The following is a 10,396-nucleotide window of genomic DNA, read 5'->3' as shown; positions in this document are numbered from 1 at the left end:
TACAGGCATAATAAATCTATGGGTGCAAGTAAATTCATATCAGTATTTATATCTGTAGTTCTGTTAAATTACTAGTTCCCCCTATATAGCTATAGGACCTCATATTTAAAGTCCTCCTAGTTGTCAGTGGATAACTAGAAAAACAAAATATGAATATTATTCAACCATATAAAGGAGGCAAATTCTGATTCATCCTACAATATGGGTAAACACTAAAGATATTATGCTAAATGAATGAAGCCAACACAGAAGGACAAATGTTCTACACTTCCACTTATAAGAGGCACCCAAGGTGGTCAAATTCATAGAGGTAGAAAGTAAGATAGAGGTTAACAGGGACTATAGGTGTCGGGGCGCCATGAACAGGAGCTGAACACAATCTGACCCTTAATCTTGAGCGATGGAGGTGTGGAACTGGCCTCCGCTCGCATTGCAAAAGCAGGTGGCTCTCACCTTTACTCTGCAAGGAATTACAGCTCTGGGAGGGGGCGTCACCCAATGGGACTGGGCTACACCCCCTTGAAACCCAATCCCTTGCCTCATTGGATGAAACATTCTCAGTGTCTTCCCCTCAATAAATAGACCCTTAAGATCGAGAGCCACCCTGATTCCTGCAAGCAAAGGGTATTTCTGAGTGTTGTGTGCTCCCTTCGCCGTTTTCTTTGTTATTGATGTATCCAGCTCTTGTGAACCCAGCTCAGGTCGCCACCCTGGCTAGCTGGCGATACGCAGGGCAAGGGAAAATGGGGAGTTATTGTTTAATAGGGACAGAAGTTCAGTTTAGGATGATGAAAAAGTTCTGGAGATGGATAATGGTTGTATAATAACATAAATGCACTCAATACCACTGAATTGCATATTGCATAAGCAGTGCATATATTTTACTACAATGAATAAAATAAAATAGTTGGTATTCAATTTTTTTTTAAAGAAAGAAAATTATCTAGTTGTCCTGGCACACCTCAGAATTATGTCAAATAATAAATTCTTGAGGAAGGGGTTACTTGTTTACTGCCACTGCTGTCATTGCTCCAACACGCGCGCGCGCGCACACACACACACACACACACACACACACACACACACAGGCTGTATCCTTTCTTCCTGTAACCCAATGCTTCAAAGCTTCTTGCGCACTCGCTGGCATAGGTTTCCATTTGGTCCTCCCTGCTGCACAGCCAAGCTGTATTCCATGGAAAAACGGACAAAGGTTCCTCCCTGGTGCTCTGGGCCAAAGCCCAGGCCCCAAAGCAGCATGCTTGTGCTTGAAGGCTCCCAGTTTTACTCCTAGAACAGCTTCTGTCCCTGCTGTGGTTTGAATATGGTTGTTCCCCGGAACTCTTGCATAAGTCTAATGCTCAAAGTCTCATGTAAATGGTATTAAGAGGGTGGAAACCTATTGGACTGTGGGGTCTGGAGGTGCGGCCTTTGTTAAGTGGTTAGAATAGATTAAGTCATTAGGGTGGAGCCCACATGGCTGACCTGATGGATTTATAAGGAAAGGAAGAGAGAGACATATACACACATAGGTAGAAACACATGTACTTCGGCACTCATGATGTACACTAAGGCAGTGTCCCTCACCAGAGCCTGGGCTTTGGATTTCCAGCCTCCAAAACTGTGTAAGCATTTGTGAGTATCCTTCCTCAGGTACTTTGTTGTACAAATAAATAAAATAAAATTTTTAAAAATCTTTAAAAACAAAACCTTAGACCATTTAACCACCAGGCTCAACCTTGGTCCAAGAACTGGGAAGAGGACCATATTAGGCCATCCCCTCTATTATCTTAATTTCTTCTCTTAGCTTCTGTACAGAAAAATCACCCCACTACATAATTTAGTTAAGACCCCAAAGCATTTTGGTCTGGCCATTTATTCAAAGAGAAATGCAGAGTAAGGAATATGGATATGCTTAGGTCCTCACGCCAGATCTTGCTTGGACTCAGCTAAGGTAACCTGGTCATGATTCTAAAACCAGATGTTCAAGGGAGCATTGGGTCACATTAAATCTGACAGTGTGTTTTCTATTTCTTGTACAAATAACTAGTTGATCCAATTATTGTTATTTATTAATACCTCTCCATGCAATCCAGAGCAGTCTGTCAGAATACGAAGGACTTCCAGGCAGTCAGGGAATCAGTGTCTGGGATGGCGGGGTGAGGAGGAGCAGAGCTTGGTGGGTCAGGCACTTCCAGATATCCTCGGAGCAGAGCAGCTGGAGGAGGTAGAACTTCATCCTCTACATCCCTCAGGACTTTTTGATAAATTATAATGGGTTGAGTCATGTCCCCTCAAAACACAAGGTCAAGACCAACCCCAAAATACAAGTGAATGTGCTCTTACCTGGAATATAGCCTTTGTAGAAAAACAGTTTTAGATGAGGTCATTCTGGTTTAGGGTGGGCCCTAAATCCATTGACTGGTGTCTCTGAGAGAAAGGAAGAGAAAGTTAGGATACAAAACCCAGACACACAGAGATGAAGGTCATGTGGTAACAGGCAGAGTTGTTCGTGATGCCAGTACAGGCTGAGGAATGGTGAGGCTTGGTGCTGGCACAGAAGCCAAGAGACAGGCATGGAGCAGATTCTCCCTTGGAGGCCCCAGGAGGAATTAAGCCTGCCACCACCCTGATTTCAGACTTTTGTTCTGGACTTGAAATAAATACATTTCTGTTTTTGCTAAGCCACCCAGTTAGTGGTAATTTGTTATAGCAGTTCTGGAAAAGTAATACAAAACCTGGATTTTTCCAAGAGTAAGGGACTAGAAAATCTTGGCTTGGGTTTGCTATTATCTTAAGAACAATGAGAGTTTAGTAATTAATCAAGTTTTCTTTTCTCTATGCAGGCTTTGCACAGACATTGAAGCCCAACTATAAGTCATTACAAATACATTTGAGAGTTCCACCTATCTTTTCTTCCTCTGATTTAAAATCCCAATATATTTTTTTGTTATCGTGATACGAATTTATATTTGTATGTTGTCACAATTTTTTTTTTTAATTTTGGACTAAAGAGAGGGAAAAAAAAACAGTGGTAACTGGTTAAACCTGTCTTTCTCTTCCTTCTCCAGGGAAAAAAGCTGAAATATGATTAGCCCAGATTATTAACTCTGAACAAACCTGGATTACTTTTTGAACCAAAATGACCTTCTCATTTCAGGGTTCAGAGTTCAGTCTTCTCATTTCAGGCTAGAGAAAATGAGAGCCCAAGGTCATATGGTTAAATATGAGTAGATGCCACCATCTGTGTCCCTGATTATTCAAAAACACTTCTGCTGGTTGAGTATCAGCTGTGGGGATGGGAGGCAGCACCAGTTGGAATTTCATACAGTGTTATAGATAAAGATACAAATTAAAATAATTTATGTTATTGACTATCAATAATAAGAACTTTAACCATTGCTAAAATCAGTCACTCATCTACATTTTACTGTCAGATTCCCAAAGCAAAAGCCTCTTTTTTGGGAGGGGTTGGGGCTCAAACCCAAGGCCTTGTACATGCTAAGCACACAGTCTACCACTGAGTTATACCTTTCAGAAAAACTCTTGAGTTATTCTACCTTTTGTTAATTACAAACTTTAAATTCTACCAGGAGACTTATTTATTATTATTATTCCAGAAATGGAGAACTATGTTATAACTTGGATTGCCTTAAAAAATTGAAAATTTGGGCTGGGGTTGTGGCTCAGTGGTAGAGCGCTCACCTAGCACATGCGAGGCCCTGGGTTCAATCCTCAGCACCACATAAAAATAAATAAATAAAATGAAGGTATTGTGTTCAACTACAACTAAAAAAATAAATATAAAAAAATTGAAAAGTTAAAAAAGAAGATGACAAGAGGACACATTTTGGCCAGTTTTTGGACAAAATGGATTTTCAGAATAATACGTGGAACAAGAGGAACATCAAAGCTCCATATGCCCTGGAGGAATTGAGGGAACACTCAGGTGGCCACACTAGTTACCCCTGTGGGCTGAGGGGGAAAGATGACAAAGCCCAGCATAGGAGGGCATTTCTAGAAGACCATCCCTATATCTCCTAATGGCAAAGAGGAGGACACTCAACACAAGAGTTAAGCACTTCTTAACTTGCTCTTTTGCCTCACAATCATAAGAGACTAGAAAATGTTGCCACAGAGTTGAGCAGAACAGGAGAATAAAAGAAAAAAATCCCTTAGAAAGAAATAACTAAAACACTTAATAATAATAATAATAATAATAGATGGGAAATCAATAAATGGGCAAAGGAACTGAGGAGGTTGAGAAAGGAGGACCACATGTTTGAGATCAGCCTCTGCAACTTAGCCAGGTCCTCAACAACTTAGAAAGACCCTTTCTTAAAATAAAAAATAAAAAGGACTGGGGATGGGGCTCAGTGGTACAGCTCCCTAGGTTCAATCCCCTTTCCAAAAAAAAAAAAAAAATTATATAAATGACTATTTCAGTACATATATACAATAGAAAAACCTACCTTATTGTATACATCTTCAATTTATAGCAATACAAGATATATGTGCTTTTGTACAATGTAACAAAATTATGCCAATATTATAAATGTGTTACTCAGAAACATTAAAGTTTAATACTTAACTTTAAAAAATTGGCAAAGGAACTGAATAGGCACTTTACAGAAGAAGAAATATGAATGGTCAACAATTATATGAAAAAAATGTTAAATATCTCCAGCAATTAGAGAAAGGCAAATCAACTACACTGAGATTTCATCTCACTCTAGTAAAAATGGCAATTATCAAGAATACAAGTAACAATAAATGTTGGTGAGGATGTGGAGGGAAAAGTACATTCTTATATTGCTGGTAGGACTGCAAATTGGTGCAGCTACTCTGGAAAGCAGTATGGAGATTCTTCAGACCACTTGGAATGGAACCATCATTTGACCCAGTTGTCCTGCTCCTAGGTTTACACCCAAAAGACTTAAAATCAGCATACTATAGTGACATAGCCACATCAATGTTTATAACAGCTCAATTCACAATAGCTAAGCTATGGAACCAACATAGGTGCCCCTCAACAGATGAATGGATAAAGAAAACGGGTTACATATACACAATGAAATATTACTTAGCCATAAAGAAGAATGAAATTCGGCAATTTGTTGGTAAATGGATGGAACTATCATGCTAAGTGAAATAAGCCAATCCCCCCAAAACAAAAGGCCAAATGTTTTCTATGATATGTAAATGTTAACACAATATGGGGTGGGAGGGAATAGAACATCACTGAATTAGACAAAGGATAATGAAGTGAAGGGAGAGGGGATGGGAATGGGAAAGACAGTAGAATGAATGGGACCTAACTTTCCTATGTTTATATATGAATGTACCACCAGTGAAACTCTGTGTCATGTACAAACACAAGAATGAAATTCTAATTAGAATATGTTATACTTCATGTATGTATGTCAAAATGCACTTTATATATATATATTATATATAATATTCATATATAAATATTATATAATATTTATATATAAATAGCATATAATATTTATATATAAATATTATATATATATATATATATATATATATAATGAGCAAATTGATTTTAAAAGAAAGAAAGACTGACCACAGACCTGTCCTCCATGTACTGGTGTTCTAGGTACATGGAATCTAAGGAATCCAGAAAACTTAGAGACTTCAAATTTGGTTTGAGTGATTCTCAAGAAGAAAGGTTTCTTTTCAACCCCTTGTCAATCCTCCCAGGAGGGGGCTTATTCATCCTGCACCTTAGGAAACCCTCACTAACCATTCCCAAGGGCAATGGCGCAGGTGTGGCAGCAGGAGGGAGGACCACAGGGAATAAGGATCTGTAGAAAAAGCAGACACAGACTCCAGGAATCAGAATTCTGGACTCAGATTGACCCCGCCGATTACTGGATTCCTGCTTCCTCACATGTTGAAGTATAACATTAGAGAAGCACTCCAAGGCAAGCATATAAAACAGGGTTTATTTAAAAAGGGGTAACAGGCTTCTCCCAGGAGGGAGAAAGGGGCCATAGCTGGTATCCTAGTATTCCAAGAAGCGAGGTGTTCTGCCTTTTTATAGGTCTTATTAGGCTTATCTTTCTTCTTCTGGCTACCTGACTAGGCCAGGAAATGCTCCCTGGGTTGGCCAAAAGCTGGGAAACAGGTGGGCTGGAGGGGGAAGGGCAGGATGGAGCAGCCCAGCACACATAATTAATTTTTACAACTAAAAGTAGGGAGGGACGATCCCTGGGACAGGTTACCTTAGCAACAGGTTGGAGCAGGGGCAGGTTATCTTGATGGGGTGGAGGAAGGGCTCTGAAGGCATTTCAATCTTTCAGGGGAGGCAGTCTCCAACTCCCCAGACTCACTCAAATTGGCCTCCTTGATCTGACCTGACTCAACTTACCTATCTATTCCGACTGCCAGTCTAATTCTGGCTTCAAGATGATAAATCTATTGTGCCTAACAGATTTAAATAAATAAACAACAAATTTAAAAATATTTGCAGGAGGGGCTGGGGTGGTGGCTCAGTGGTATTGCACTTGCCTAGCATGAGTGAGCCACTGGGTTTGATTCTCAGCACCGCATATAAATAAATAAAATAAAAGTCCATTGACAACTAAAAAAATTTTTTTTTAAATTTGTAGGAAACTGTAAAATGATTTTTATTATGAATTCTCTATAGCTAGATATTCATATCAATATAAATATAGATCTGGATGAACATCAGCAGCAGATTGGGTACAGCTGAAGAAAGGATTAGTGAACTGAGAGTAGCTCAGAATATATTACCAAGAATTTAGAGCAAACAGTCAAAAATGTAGAAATATGAATAAGAGGAAAAAGACCTGGAGAAGACAGAGACGTCTAACCTGAAAGGATGCTCACAAAGTCCGCACCAAGTCCAAGGACCACACCACACACTGGAATCCCACCTGAAGATTTATTGTCAGAGCAAACCAACAAGGCTGTCCCTCTGAGGAGGGCAGCAGCCTGTCGGCCCTCACAGGGCAGCTTTAAAACCTGCAAGAGGAATTTCACAAGCATGCCTAGGGGTTGTGTCATGGGCTGGGGTAGGGTTAACATTTTAGCAGGCACATTGAGAACTGAAGCCTGGGAGTCCCTGAATAAAATGGGTCCTAAATCGAAACTTGGGAGTCCCTAGATAAAAATGGCTCTGAACCTAAAATGGCAGATCTGATGCCAATATTGACCAGATGCTTTTTAAAAATGTGTCTTTTAACAATAAGGATTTCTAAACCAAAATAACCCTCAATGTCATTACCATGCCTTAAAGATTATTGCCGCAGTCTGGCTGGGCACAAAAATCACAAGCCACTCAAGCAGGAACAAACTTTATTTTTGAAACTGCTGCCAATGCCCCGTAAGCTCCCGGGAGGATTGCCGACTGACCCACACAACAGGAAGTCCCTCCTCCGGAATTCCCTCCTACCGCACTTCCCCAACCAATGGGAACTCTCCAGGAGTCCCGTAGCAGGCCCAGGTGGACAGCAGGAGTCCAATATCCATATGAATGCAGATCTTAACATAATCATATCATCTCAATGGCTTGCTGGCATCACCTTTCAACCAAAAATGCCATGCATCATATTACTTGGCTGTGGCTCTCAGCAATTATAATTCCTTAATCTTGTCAAACATCTAGTCTATCTAGCATACATTTGATAAAAATTCCAGGAAGCAAGGAAAGAGAATGAGAAAGATTCAGTATTTAAAGAAATAATAGCTGAGAATTTTCTAACATTAATAAAAGATGCTATTTCCGGATTCACCAGGCCAGCTATTATCAAGGAGAATAATTAAAAAAAAAAAAAATCTGTACCTAGATACAGTGAAGCGAACCCGAAGAACAACAAAACAAAGAGGGAAGGGAGAGAAAAAAGTAGCCAGAGAAAAGGTCAGTTTCCCTTTGAAGAAAGCTCAATTAGACATATAGCAACCTGGTAGCCAGAAACCAGTGTTACAGTGGCTAAAAACCATGTGCACATCAAAAATGACCTCTGAGATGCACAGTCCGCACGTTCACCTTGAAGTCCAAAAGCAAAGTATTTTATTAAACTATTCTTTAAGCACAGTCATCTATGCACACGCACATATAACTTGAATTCAAAGCCCTCATATCCCTTTACTCTGTCATTTCTCTCTTCTTCCCCACCAAATCCCACCACTGTTATTTATTCAATGTTAACTTCTCCATTGACACAATTCTCCTTTACATTTTAAAAAATTTGGTTTGTTCCACTTTTATTATCAACATGACATGAAATCAAAATAAAAGGATGATTTGAAAAACACTATTGCATTCAACCTTTTTCATCATTTTTTGGGGGGGGCACTCAACCACTGAGCGGCATCCCCAGCCCTATTTTATACTTTATTTAGAGACAGGGTCTCACTGGGTTGCTTAGCACCTTACTTTTACTGAGGCTGGCTTTGAACTAGAGATCCTCCTGCCTCAGCCTCCAGAGCCACTGGGATTATAAGCATGCACCACCATGCCTGGCCATCCATGTGTTTTTTAAAAACAAAAGCAACTAGGTCTATGTCTATAAGAGTGCTGTGAAAGTTGTGCTCTCAAATACTCTAATTGCTAGAGCCTTCTGAGAAATCATTTGGGAAGTAGATATTGAGATCCTTAAAGTATTAAATTCTTTGGTCTGGAGATTTACTTCTAGGGAAGTCTTTCCCAATACAGAAAAGTCTTTGTGCAAAAGAAGTGCATTGTAATATATTTTAATTTAAAAAAATGGAAATAACATAAAAGTCCAATAGTAAGTACAGTTTAAAAGCTATGATACACTCATGCAGTGGAATATCTTAAAGCTATTAAAAGGATGCCTAAAATAGGACAAAATATAAAAAAAATGCTTATGGCCTTATGTTAACAGGAAAAAACAAGCTATAAAGTTATTGCTTTAATATGATTTTCTGCATTAAAATATTTGCGAGATTTGCTACAATGGCTGCTGTATTATGGGTGATTTTTCTTCCTCTTTCTTATTATTTTCTATACTTTAATAAAATATCTCCAACAAATATGCATTACCTTTATGATCAGAAAATTATTTAAAAATCTAATTGGTATTTCTTAACCTGGGTAGAGGAGGAACTCAGTTGTTCATTTTATAATTTGTTTTTATTTCTAAATATCTCTATCATATTTATGTAATATAACAATCAACAAAACAAAATATGAACAGATGACTGGTAGAGTTAGGATGTGACCACATATAAGGTAATTTAAATATTAGGAATCAAAGAATGCTATATTCCTTGCTTTTGCCATTCCTGAGATTTTAATTCACTGATAGTTAAAAGAAAGAGAAGATAAAATAGGAGAAAGAGGGCTGGGGTTGTGGCTCAGAGGAAGAGCATTCGCCTAGCATGTGTGAGGCACTGGATTCGATCCTTAGCACCACAAAGAAATAAAGTAAAGGTACTGTGTCCACCTATAAATAAAAACTAAATGTTAAAAAAAAATAGGAGAAAGAAATGTCCTATTTAATTGTAATGCATTCAATTACAATTAAATAATAATGTTGTGTATTTAAAAAAATAAAATCAATTAGATAAAAAAGAAATGTCCTATTTATAAATTAGATACTGTAAATCCATTTACATGCCAGATTTAGAATCCAAATTATCTATTTAAATAAAATAATATCTTGCTATATTTCCTAATGATAAACAGAAAAAAATTCATCTCCCCTAGCTGTAATAAAAACATCATCTTCTCTTAAGTAAACTACTTTCATAAATTATAAGCTTATATGATTGAGATTACCCACATAAAAATACACACAAACCTATATATATTATCATCAAGAATTTTGAATAGAGAGTCAAAATTATGGAAAATGCAAAGCAGAAGAAAGAGTCTTGGAAGATCTAGTAAGAATATCTAACATACATTTTTTTAGAATAGCATGCATTTCTTAGAATATTTAAATATATTTTAATTATATTTTCATGAGTTATATAAGTTCAAAATTATATAAATGCTTCAAATGGATATGACTGTATGAATGTGTTTGAATGTTATCATCTGGGGGTCCCCAATGGTCAAAGGCCGATAATGGGAAGGACAGTGGGAGAAAGGTTTTGTTAAAATCAAATTCCTAGCCACTTAGGTTTCTTCTGTTTTTTTCTCCCTCCTATTTGGTTCTTCTCTTGTATTCTTTATCAGTCGGAATTATTCTGGCCTCTCCTTCATCTTCCACATATAGCTATGAATTCCTGCTCACTTTACTGTGTACCCATGTCTCAAAACATGTCCCTTCCACCCCCACCCCCATCCCTCTGCCATTGCCATGTTGAGATCACGTTCAGTTCACTGCCTGGCTAGTGCATTACCTGGGGACTGGTCTCCCTGCCAGCCTCTGAAATCTGC

The sequence above is a fragment of the Marmota monax genome, unplaced genomic scaffold, assembly GCF_021218885.2.
Source record: "Marmota monax isolate L192 unplaced genomic scaffold, Marmota_monax_Labrador192_F-V1.1 WCK01_AAM20220418_F8-fsc00528, whole genome shotgun sequence".
Classification (NCBI taxonomy): Eukaryota; Metazoa; Chordata; class Mammalia; order Rodentia; family Sciuridae; genus Marmota; species Marmota monax.
This window is presented reverse-complemented; position numbering follows the sequence as displayed.